The following is a 13229-nucleotide window of genomic DNA, read 5'->3' as shown; positions in this document are numbered from 1 at the left end:
GTACACATTAGCATGCTAGTTGTTGTTAGCATTATCATGAGAGCAAAACTTTGCTCTAGTCCCTGACAGTTGTGAAAAGTACTTAAACTCATCATGGTGAATCATTAGGATGCTCTGAATGCATAAGGTAAGTGAGGAATAACTTTGGACCACTGCAAACCATTTAAGATGAACTAGGTCTATTTTTCATGTAAAAATCTGGTACAACATCTGTAAAGGTGCTACCTGGTCTCCATAGAGATGTTATTGTTTTCCCTGCAATGTTCCATGGTACGGTTAAACAGAGGCTTAAAACTATTCATAACGTACTCTCTCTCTCTCTCTCTCTCTCTCTCTCTCTCTCTCTTTTTTTTTTTAAGCTTTCCCTACAGTCTCCACCTCTGCAGCAGAACCATCAACCTCCTCGGTCTTTCGATCCTCCTTGAATAAACCAGAATTACATTAGGTTTGCATGTTCTTCCCTGTGATCGCAGTGTTCATTTTGACAAGAAATTTTAATTCAACAAAAAGCATAACTAGTAAATTATAAATATTTTACAGTGGTCCAAAGTTATTCCTCACATATTCATTCAGAGCATCCTAATTATTCACCATGATGAGTTTATAAGTGCTTTCACAACTCAGAGACCATAGAGGAGTTTTGCTGTGACGGTGAAGCTAACAACAACTAGCATGCTAACGCACACTACAATAAAACACTTTCTAATTAGATGCAGATGACACACAGCTGACTTACTGTGACCTCAAGAGTCATTTATACAATAAATCTGCACTGGGGTATGTAGGACAATTGGGATTGAAGCACTCACTCAACTCCCGATTAAAAATGTATTATATTATTTTATAGTTTTTTTCTCAAACCTCTTTCCTGTTTCCCCTTTAATTACCCGTAAGAGTTGGCCTTTGTCGTGACCCTGCTGTTGTTGTCAGTGAATGCGTCAGGCTCGTTTGCGTCTTCCACTTCTGTCAGAGCAGAAGGAGCAGTTTTGTGACCTTCCGAAGATTTAGGAGGTCGTTTGAGGATGGGAGCAGCGAGGAGGCGGTCTGAGCTGTTATTGACGCACACAGGAGATGAGATGGGGGAACCGGATTGTAACCTGGAAACTGAAAATGCACCGTAATGCTTAAAGCCTCACTAAAACGTCTCAGTAAATCACTCTACTGTACAGAATAACCATCCGTCAATGTAGGTTCGTGTGAGGTCAAAACATGCAACACACTTCTATGTGGTATTTAATTGCTAACCCACAACGTATTTAGATCATATTTAGAAACTACTGTACATTGCGTCAGGTTTGTGAAGTTGTAGTATATTGTTTTGTGGCATTTTTGTGTATATTTATATTTATATATGAGGGTGTGAGGGTGTGAGAGGAATACATGCATGGATGAAATATAAACCTCTTCTTCACAGCTCCAAAATGTCAATTTTTCATAATACCCCCTCTTTAAAGGTGGACTACGTAACTTTTCTACCTGCTTGTCTCACTGGAGTTGTTACTGTTTTGCGTGGAATGTTGCACAATATGCCCTTAGACTTATATATCTAGCACTGATTCAATTATAAGTGTTTTGTTGATCTGAAATACCTTGAAAAACATGCATTCATACTGTGAGTGTGGCTGCCTTTTCATAGATCTGAGCTGTAACTTGACCAGTAGTGGTCATTTATATGGACCCACTCAAGTCTGAAATAAAGCTTAAATGCAACCTGAAGCCTGCGGCCTGGTGGCATCTCCTGCTTGTCTCTATGGAGATACAATATGTTTAATGTCATTCTGTGGAACAAAGCAATAGCATCTCCATAGAAACAAGCAAAAGTAGAAAAGCTACATAGTGCACCTTTAATAACTCAAAATACTGGAAATATAGAAATCTATCAAGTGTATTTCTGTCATCTACAAACATTTCTTTCATTGCTATAATATTTTAGTTTTAGTTTTTTATTATAACTTAAAAATGTGTAATTTTCAGAATTCTTGTAGTAGTTTCACCTTGGTTCAGTGTTTCCTTCGCTGGGCTCACAGAGCAGGGGAAAAAACAGCTTCAATGATGTCTGAAGGATTCTTTTGGGTGATAAAGCTCAGGCGTTATATAAAGGGCCAAGTGAGCACTTTACAATCTTTGTTCAAGAGAACTCTTCCATGTCACAGCTCAGTATCTGCTCCAGTAAAAACAGCTCACAGTGGACCAGGGGAGAGTCTGTCCCAAAACACAAAGTTGAGATGAAGTTTAAAGCAATGTTCAGATTTGAAGTTATAAAATATTCTCCAAACCTGACTTAAACTGTATAAAGAAGAGGAATAAGTGACTGTGACTTCACCCACAGCATCCAGTTCCAGTTAAATGAAGGTCATCGAGGCTAGCAGTGATAGGGAATATTTGGACTCTGAGCCTCAAAAACGAAAAAAATAAAACATCTTCATAAATTGTTATTATTATGTTATGTCATAACAATCAAAGGTAACATGGTGATTTAAATATATTATGTGTTAACAGTTAAATCCCCTTAGAAGTAAAATACTCCCTCTTTTCCTTTAACTATTACATCAACATTGGACATTATAAAGTATAAAGCACCACCTGAAACATTTATTTCATTTATTTATTTGTTTATTTATTTATTTTTGCAATGCAGTTAAAATGTGTTCCTAAGCTGGAGTTAGGAACATCAGGTTTAATTGTTGAGGATGATCCTGGTGCACCTGGTGTAGAGCTGTCTACTCTCAGTTTGAACATTTGGGACATCTCCCACCAGGTTTTTGCACCGATTTCATTCCTCTGTGAGCTCATTTTGAAGAACTTGGATGTGTTTCTTAAGTTCTTCCATATTGTTCCCAAGTGTGAGCTTTGTCTCCTCCGCAGACTGCATCAGAGTTTGCTTCTCCTTCTGAACTCTTGAGACAGCATTCTTTAGGTCTTTGCTCCTCTGTTTTTTCTTCCTGACCGCATTTTGAATAAATGGAATTTCTTTCTTAAGGCCGTCCATGTTCTTCTCAGTGGCCACCCTGGCGTCCTCTGACCTCTCATAGTTGGACTGCAGTTCCTGATGTATCTCTCTCTCATCCTTCAGCTCATTTTGAAGAGCGATGATCTCCTTTCTCATCTCGTCCATGTTGTTTTTAGTCAGAACTTTTACCTCCTCTGCAGACTTCTCGTACTGTACCTTGTAGCTTGTTTTTCCTGCTCAAAAGTTTAGATTTTTGCCTCCAATTTAACAAAAACCTGCTTAAATTCCTCAATCTTGGTTTGATTGTTTTCATAATGAAGCCTGAGATCATCTTGCTGGGTCTTCTTCCTCTCTTGTTCCTCTCTCATTTGATTTTCAAGAGCGGAGATCTTCTTTCTCATCTCCTCCATGTTCATTTCAGAGTGAACCTTCTTCTCCACTGCAGATCTCCTCAGAAGTTGCATCTCTTCTTGAAGCTGGTCCACCTCCTCTTGAAGACTCTGGCTTGTCTCTCTCTCGTCTTTCAGCTCAGTTTTTAGAACTGACATCTTCTGCTCCTCCTCGACCAAAGCCTTTGTCATGACCTGCTTCTGCTCCTCTAGGTTCTTCTCACCAGTGGCTACTTTCTCTTCTAGCCTGGCAATGGTCACTTTAAGCTGTCCATAGCTGATCTTCAGAGCGTCCTTCACCATTTTGAACTGCTCCCTCTCGCTCTCCATGTGATCTTTTAGGCTTTGGATCTCTGTAACTTGGAGAACAATGAGGGCGTTCATTTGAGTCCTCTCCTGCTCTAGACTCTGGTTCTGGAGCTTTGTCATCTCCAGTTCTTCTTGTTTTGGAGTCTTACATTTTGAGGTCCATCTCTTTCTGGATGGCTCTGTAGCTGTCTAGCACCTCCTGTAGAGTGGTCTGCAGAGCAACTCTCTGCTCCCTCTCCTTCTGCATCTCCTCCTGCAGACTCCTGTTCTTCTCCTCTGAAAGTCTCAGCTTTGTAGTATCACGCTAAAGTAAAAAAAAATACTTAGAGATAACACAGTGGAGGCAGGGAGCTGCAGGTGGATGTCACTAACAATATGTTAAACACAATATTTCTATTGTTTTGATGGTTAAATAATTTTTATAGAATTAGCTTACCCCAGCACAGTGTGGAGTGAATGAGTCTAATAATAATGATCACAGTGGTCACAAGCAGAAGGGGGGATGATTTTTTTTCTTGATTTTAAACATTTGTTTAAGCTATTACACTATTAAACAGAGTCACAAAAGCACCAAGACCATAACTCCAGCACCTTTCGAGCTCCTTCTTTGCACACATGTAAATACAGGAGCCAACAAAGCACCAGTGCCACCGTCCACTTAATCAATAAGATCCAGCCCTTCCAGTGCTCTGAGGAGTCGTGGTCAAATACAAGCACAAAACTTCTCTCCTTTCATGAGACTTAGGACACACTGAACGCGCATTATTTATTTTTCGGAATGCATTAAATGTGAATGAACACCCTCCGCACTAGGCATGCAAATGGAGCAGAATGTGTGTATCTTAATATTGTCGTAAAATAAACAGTTACATTTCGGCTACGGTCAGGGTTTTGGTCAGGTATCAGAAAAATGAAGTAGAAAATGTATTGGCGCTCCACTCTCTTCCTCAGCAGCACAACCCTTCTCATCAGGTAACATGCCACCTCCAGAAAGTTACATAGTGTTTCTTTAATGTTTCCTGGTTGGATTATAAATTGTGCTTGTAGGAGACAGTTTTCTTGAGTGTGCTGCAGAGGTGAGTGTGCAGTTTGTGTGCACGCTTCCTCGTCTCTCAAATTCAGCGCAAGAGGCGATATGTGCTTCCTGTTTGGAGGGCCAGAGATAACCCGATCCACCCGGGGGAGAGAGAGAGGAGAGGAAGGGAGAGAGGAAAGGAAACAAGCTAGGAAACATTCACTTTCACTGCATTTTAAAGGCAGAATTTACAACCACGAGCCAAGAACATGTTTTAGTTTGAACTTTTAACCCCGCCCACTTAGTCCCTTCTGCTGCTGTGATATTGGTCCCATGACACAGAAACAAGTGTCTGGAATAGTATCATGTGGTTGTTTCCTTATAGTTTTCCAATTGCTGTTCACCATCTGTTTTTTTGTCTTGAAAATGCACTATAACAGGGATTCAAGTGTTTGGGACAGCTGTTTTCCCATGATTCTTAGTAAAAATGTGCCTGATTGGACAAGAAAGGTCACTTCTGTATTAGTTATTACCTGAGAAAATGCAATAGAAAATGAATAGCACACAAACCCTGCATATTGAGTTCTTTTCTCAAACTGAAAACACTCTGTTCCCCCTTGTGCTGTCAATAGTAATACAGGAAGTACTCCACTGCGTTTTTAAACTCCATACACCTTCACTAGAATTTTTTGGATGATTTCAGTCTGGGAATTGCCAATCTCTACTGAACAAAAGTTTAAGGTAGCTACCACTTCATGACATCACAAGGTGGAACAGAGCATTTAAATAAAGAATCGATAATACATTTATAATATCTAGAATATAGCAAGTTTGATGTAGAGCTTTGTGGACTTGTTGAGGAGAGTCTATTATTTAAAGATAATAAAGCTTCTTACTGTCAGGGCTGATGGCACATTTTCACTGGGACACTCTATTAGTCCACAATGGGCCTATTCCATGTCTCATTACACCCACCAAGGAGGCTTAGTTGGTAGCACTTTCGCCTCACAGCAAGAAGGTTCTAGGTTTGACATCCAGCAAAACAAAACATGCAGCTTTGGTCAAATCCGCCAGCTAAGATAATCCTGACATGTTGCCCCAGGTTCATTCAATGATGGGTCAAATGCAGAGGGTAAATCATTTCGCTATGGGGACAATAAACTGTACGTAATTGCCCTGATAGCAACTTTAGCGGTTCAAAGAGGAACAGAGCAGAGCTGAGATAGTTAGTCCAGTGCAGACCCAAGTGCGTTTATTGATCACCAAAAAAAATTCACAAAAAACCCCCAAGAAAACCGTTTAAAAGAATCAGCATTTGCAATACCTGCTATACGTACAGCACCACCTCTCATAGGCACTGAGATTTTCTCCTTTTATAGAGCCCCTCCCTAATTGGCTGAGCCCATTCTGTATAACAGGTAAGTTTTTCCCAAATCCAATTCTCTTGTTAAAATTTAGCTCCAATCAACCAGTGTAATAATTTATTCAATTAAGTTGTTAATTAAAATAGAGCTCTATGTTTTGCTTTAATTGTTTTAACAGTGAAAACTAATCACGTTACCCAAAAAGCTAAAATATACGACACCCCTCCTTGTTAACACCCAGTGGTCTGCCCCAGAACCTTCTTAAGGTGCTTCGAAAAGCGTGTTTCAAAACTAATTACAATCACTAATTACAATCAATTAAGTGATACACATTTATCAATAAAAATGTATGCCTTTGGCCAAATGTTCTGCTGTTACCATGGTGACACAAAGCACACATTAATAAAGATAGCACAAAAGTTTTATGATCTGAAAACTTGACTCGACACGTGTTTAGGAGTTTGATTTGAGTGACCTAAAAAAAAAAAAAAAAGTGTAATAATTAATGAGTTTAACAAATCACAAATGCACTAATCCGTTCACCTGTTGTAGTTTTAGGCAAGTCAGTTCTTTATGGTCAGATTGTGTTAAAACAAAGCTCAGATTACAGTCTAACTTGAGTAACAAAGCTTCAGACAGAGGAGTACCTACAATTAGCATCACACCCCCAGGTGAATGTTAACGATATCAATTACAGTTATTTACCCCCATGGAGACAAGTAGGTGACAGTCGGGCCAAGTTACAAGACACATCTGCAGAGAGGTGGCCCAGCATGCATTCTTTTCAAGGCATTTTTGAGCAATAAAAACATCTATAAATGAATAAAAATAATGCTGTCAATCATTCCTGGCAAATTAGTAACACCTCTATAGAGACAAGTAGGTGGTGTACCCTCTACCAGAAAAGTTACATAGTGCACCTTTGAAATAGCAGCATGTTATTGACAGTGAGAGTGATACAGGAAGCAGGAATTATGAAAAAAAAAAAAAAGACTTCCTGGATTTATACATAATTTTAGCACATTTAGACTGAATTCTTTTGGTAATTACATTTAACGAGTCTATTCTTAGGATTTGCGGGTGCCTAATCTGCTGCACCTGTGTATTCTGTGTTTTCTTAAGGTCTTTGTCCTGAAAGAGTCAAGAGTGTAATTGTCCTCATCAGATCCAGTCAAAATGAGACGCACTCAGAGCAGCAGGTGCTCAAATCAAACACACCCTCTCTCACACACAGACTCATGTACAATAGGACGCATTCAAGGCTTTGTACATATAGACGTCATAATTTCTGATGGAGGGAATGGGCTTATCCATGGTAGAGTTGTCAAAAGTATCGAAAATCAGATACAAATCCATACTAAAGCCAGTATCGAAAATAGATTCTCAATTTAACAAATATTGATACTGAAAAATCCCATAAACATGACACAATTTGACCTTTGTAACTTAAAGAAAGCACTATTATTTTGTGTGGAAAATTATATTCTATTGTCTGTGTTTTTCCCCACAAACTTATATCCATGGGTTTCAATGTGATGAAAATTTTGCACCGTTGCCATAGCAATTAACTATTCTTGACCATATATTATTTTTATTCTATGTTTTGGATCCCCATTAGTTGTTACTGCAGCAACTATTCTTCTGGAAACTCCTCAAAATGGCGCCTCTAAACAAGAAGCTGAAATGCATGAACCAAAGATCTGATCATAGTCTGATTTTCTGGAGTGATCAGATTACTGATGTCATGTAAACAGTTAAATCTGAGGTGAGTAATCTGATTTCTTTCTGAATGTTCACACCTGTGCAGGTTTTGACAAGGAAAATTATGCAGAAACTAAAGTGGCAAAGACAAAAATGAAAGCGGGAATGAAGATTGAAAGAGTTATTTTAAAATTCATTGTACTTCGTTAGTCAAATACAACAGTTAGTCTGAAAATCCATTGATTAACTGACACGTGTTTTTAATGGTCAGATTTCTCAAAAAACGAATATTAATGGGTTATATGATTACTCTAGTTATTCACTTTTTCTGGCCATGTGGTTTTGGGAGAAATATCCAAAATGTGAATCCAGTTGTTCAGCCTTATTACTGTAATGGTCTGGTATTGACTTCACTGATTTCCATAGTAACCTTGTGATTTGAAGCGTCCTGTATAGGTCCATTTAAAACACTAAAAACAGGTGTGATTATACATGTTTATCACCAGATTACTAAAGTGTATTTGTGGCACCAGTGTATCCAGTTTTGCATGTCCTTGACACGTATTCCATTTCTGGGAAACAAAATAACCAAAATCTTTTTTCCCCATTTCAGTCTCAGTGCGGCCAGTTTTTAGACGTAGACAACCATGAGCTCTTGTAATAACAGTTCACATTCTTGTTATTTTCTGTAAGTCAATAGGATACAGGAGTTAGTTTTATCATAAAATGATACATTTTAAAGATTAAAAAAAAGTTACATAATTCAGAGATATGATTTTTATTTATTTATTTATTTTTGTCAAGCCAAAACCCTACATTTATAGCTCTATAACTCTTTCAATCAATGTACTATTTAGTGTATAAAGATCTGGAGCTTGTATGTTACTTAAATGTTGTTTGAAGAAATCATAGATTACTTTTATTTGCATTCAATGATAAGACTGGTCAACACTAAATTTATTGTCCAAGATTTTTTGCTGATTTTGATGTGCTGAATCCAAAAATCACATTGGTTTTGCTCAATCAGGTCAACTTTCTGAACTCAGCTACATATTTGTTTAATGATTTTGTTTACATGTATGAGTATTTTCACGTCATATGATGCAAAATTCTGTTATAGTTCTCGCTATAAACAAATTCTGAAGATTTTGCATGTGCCAACTTATGACTAATTGTTTTTTTTGTTTTTTTTAAATATTACAAGTGAATAAAATGGCTTCGACTAGAAGATCTTGCAAAAATAAGCCTGACATATTCTGCTACATCTGCGGTGAATACACCAATGTTCCTAACAGGAATCAAGTCACAAGTTTCATAAAGCGTGCTTACCATGCTTATTTTGGTATTAAACTTGGTGACCAAGATGAAGCTTGGGCGCCACACATGGCATGCAAGTCATGCACCGAGTATCTGCGTCAGTGGACTAAAGGCAAGAAGAGTTGTCCGAAGTTTGGAATTCCCATGGTTTGGAGAGAGCCGACAAACCATGTCAATGACTGCTACTTCTGTACTATTGATGTGACTGGGATCAACGGAAAGAACCGAAGCAGCCTCAAGTGTCCTGATCTTGAATCAGCACATCGTCCTGTAGCTCACTGTGATGAAATTCCAGTACCTGTCTTTGTAGAAGTTCCTGACATCAGTGACAAAGATTCCTCCAGTGTGGTTTTAATGATGATGCTCCACATCCTTTTACCCAAAAGGAGCTAAATGTTCAGGTTTCCTGAGAATCTGGGATCACTGAGTGATGAGCAGGTGGAGAGATTCCATCAGGACATAAAAGAGATGGAGACCAGGTATCAGGGACGCTGGGATGCAGTCATGATGGTTGATGGTCTGAAGAGAGACATCCCTGCTGCTGAGCATTCAAGGGGTTCATAGAAACAGAAGTTCATGTCCTGAATTTTGCACAATGATAACGTTCCAATGGTAACGTTCCAATTTACATGTACTTACCTTTATCAATTAACACAACATAACATTTAATTAATACATTCTGTTAGAAAACTATTTTTTATCTCCTAAAACATTTTTTTGATGAGAAATTTTAAAGAAAATCAACTGATAATGTCACAAAATTGTAATCAATTTAGACAGAAGAATGGATTTTTCTAAATCAAATTAGCATAAAAACCTGACCTGATTGAGAAAAATGGAAATAATTTTTGGATTCAGCGGTGCAAAATGGTCCTAATTCAGTTGAAAAAATACAGACAACTTTCAAAAAAAATTTTTTTTTTTTGTAACCCAGTGTAATTTAAGATGTTTGAGGGAATTTTGGATTTGATTAAAATCTTGCAACAGTTTGAAAATCATCTGATCAGCGGAGGGAGCACTTGCATACAAAACACCATAATCTGCAGATAAATGTATGTAGCTTTCTCTTAAATTGCAACCAATGGAATCAATAAATATAGTAAAAAAGTAGCGGGCTCAAAACTGAGCCTTGGGGCACTCCTTTGCTTAAAGTTAAAACATTGTCTACTACTGTCTGGATTCTGTTTGAAAGATAATTTTGAAAACAATTACATGTTGAATTGTCAAATTAAATATGCGTCAGACGTTTCAACAGGATTTTATGATCAACTTAATCAAAAGCTTTAGTTACATCAACAAACAGCTACACATTCTTGTTTTTTTTATCAAGGGATGTGAAATGTTTAAAAGTTTTGTGCAGTGACAGTACTATGCCCTTTCTTAAAAACCTATTGATACGACTTCAAAATGTATGTAAATAAATTGTAACTTGATTTGCAAATAACTTTTCTGAAACTTTTGCAAGACAAGGGAACTTAGATATTGGCTGGACGTTATTTATATTTTTAGCTGCCCCAATTTTATGTAAAGACAAAACATATGCCATTTTCCATAATTCTGGTATATTTGCCATTTGAACTGATAAATTAAAGTTTTGGACCAAGGTCATCAGCTCCCGTGGACTTCTTTGGGTCTATGGAGTGGAGAGCATTTAAGACCTCCATGAAAGTGAAAGGTCTCCTATGGGTTTGAATAATACTCCACATTTTAAATACTATATTGCAAATAAAACCCCATCTTAGGTCATGTATGGCGACAGAGTAGACGTTGAACTTTGTGTCAGTCTGTTTCATGTGGATAGGCTCAATAATTACAGAGATATTAACCATAAACCAGGTCAACAAATCCACATGATTAAACCTTCTGATGTCACATGACCCCAGTCACCAGACCACACAGATTTAGTCGATTATTAAGTGCCCCAGAGACAGCCTCACATTGATCTGTTATCACTCTGGTGTTAATAATTCAGTAGTTTTAATAGCACAAATATGGAAACATAATTGTATTCGAGGACAAAGGGGTGGGGCTGGAGTGAAGGGGACAGATGGAGATTGGGTCATAGTTTAGAATGTGTCTCTGTGGGCCTCTATACCAGGTCAGACCACAACATGTAAACAGTTCAATTAATATTACAACATATTTACTCAAGGTTTTCTTTGTCTTTGTCTATTTAAATTTGTCATGTGGATTGAACACACATTTTGAGTAAGTCAACTTAAATTAGGGGCATGACGACCCACATGATTTTAGGAAGTAAACAATGGCAGGTCAGTTTCGCTCTAAAACTCCTCCCTTTTAGACTGGACTTAGGAACTCAGTTTAAGGATAAAGCCTTACTGTTTCAAGCCAGTTCCATCAAATTGTAAACAATGTCCCAATGTCCAGTGCTGAAAACCGCTTCTACATAGTACCACTCTTAGACGAAGGCATTACACAGTTAAAAATAAATAAAAACTGGATCAACATAAAAATAATCTGATGTAAATATGACATTTATTTCACTAGATATTTATTGTCATATATACTCAGATATACTTTTATTTCACACTGATCCAACTGCAATTAAAAGGATCATATGAAGATACGATCACATTATATAAAACTAATGGAGATGTTAGAAATAGAGATGTGTTGTTTCACTTGATTTAACAGATAAAATACTTCTAATAAAATAATAATAACATCTACAGAAAAAGTTAAATTAAAATAGGACTTTTTTTTTTTTTAATCAAAACACAAAAAGTCCAATATCTGGCACATTTAGAACTGCAAATAAGTCATGTGTTAAATTTCCATTTTCTACCTTGTACACTGCTCTGTACATTGCTTATAGTTTGTGGATATCGACCTACAGTACGCTAATTGCCTTCAGTTCCTCTTTTTATCTCGAAATCTGTTACAAACCTGAGTGCCCTCCTCTTCCACCTCCTCACACCTGCTCATGTCTTACACGGCCGGGTTAAAAATGCATGAGACTTCTGTACAGGGGGAAAAGACGTACTGTCGCTTTAAAAAATTCATGACAAACAGTGTAACCTCACAGAACAGAAGAGGAGGTAGTGAACCGCTAAGGGTCATCGCTAGCATGTGTGTGAGGGAAAGTGTCATGTTAACATTTAAACAGGTGAATACTGACGCAATCGTGGCCGTATATCACTATATAGGTGATATTCTTGTGGGGTTTTTTTTCAGTTGGATGTATGCAGTTATATGGCATATGTCATTTTGTCCATCTACAAGTGTAAGGCCCCATGTTACTATTTTCTGATCTATGTTATAATGTTGTTTTCTCACCACAAACAGACCTGGAGTTGTGTTTTGTTTCATTCACACATGTTTAACACAAAAATCCTGCAAATTTAGGCTGAGTTCTTCTCTCAAACAGAAAAAGTCTGTCCCACTTTGTGATGTCATCGTAATACAGTAAGTGCTCTACTGTATTTTTGAACTCCATAACGTATTTTTGTAAATATTACTGACCAACTAATTTGAAGCAGCTCATTGGTCATCCATCATGTACTCACAAACGGAAATCTGTGATGTTTTTTAGTCCCCTGTGACATTTTTTTCCTTTCTTTTTTCCTCTTAATTGGCCACATTTGTTTTGATACAGATGGACCATGCATGTCCCTGATTGGCTAATCCACCTGTCAATCATGCCCATCTGAATTTGGGGAGATTCACTGTTGATCAAACTCACATCTTTGTAAAATGTTGAAGAAGTGTGTATTCTGGATCCCAGGCAACTCTTGGCTTGTTACAAAAAATAAAATAAAAAATAAAAAATAAAATAAAACATAAATATAAAAAATAAAATAAATAAATAAATAAAATAAAAACTGAAAAAAATTAAATGCATTGATTTAGCGCAAGTAATAAAAAAAATTGGAGAAATATTCACTAGCAAAAAAGACAAGAAGAATGCAAAAACACCTCCAATAATCAAAACAGAACAGCTAAACCAGTGCAGACACATGCTAGGCTGCCTGTACGCTGTGGTTGTCTGGTTGGTTAGGCCTTTCCACATTCACTATAATTAGATCCTCATCATTAAAAGCTCCTTTAAACCAGCGGCCACAAAAACTCCCATCGAGCCCAACCCTGAACGCACCACGACTATTCAACCTTCACCACAATTCCCTTTTGTCCCAGGTCCACAAACGCCTCGTCGACCAGTCCCA

General features: G+C 37.5%; 1 protein-coding gene across 1 annotated transcript in view; it reads right to left on the bottom strand.

The window, feature by feature from the left end:
• hnrnpk (heterogeneous nuclear ribonucleoprotein K) overlaps window positions 1-13229 on the bottom strand; it is a 222739-nt gene that overhangs the window by 99252 nt on the left and 110258 nt on the right. The gene's annotated exons all lie outside the window — the stretch shown is intronic.

Source organism: Periophthalmus magnuspinnatus, chromosome 9 (genome assembly GCF_009829125.3).
Source record: "Periophthalmus magnuspinnatus isolate fPerMag1 chromosome 9, fPerMag1.2.pri, whole genome shotgun sequence".
Taxonomy (NCBI): Eukaryota; Metazoa; Chordata; class Actinopteri; order Gobiiformes; family Gobiidae; genus Periophthalmus; species Periophthalmus magnuspinnatus.
The sequence above is the reverse complement of the archived record's forward strand: the minus strand, read 5'-3'. Positions and strand labels throughout refer to the sequence as shown.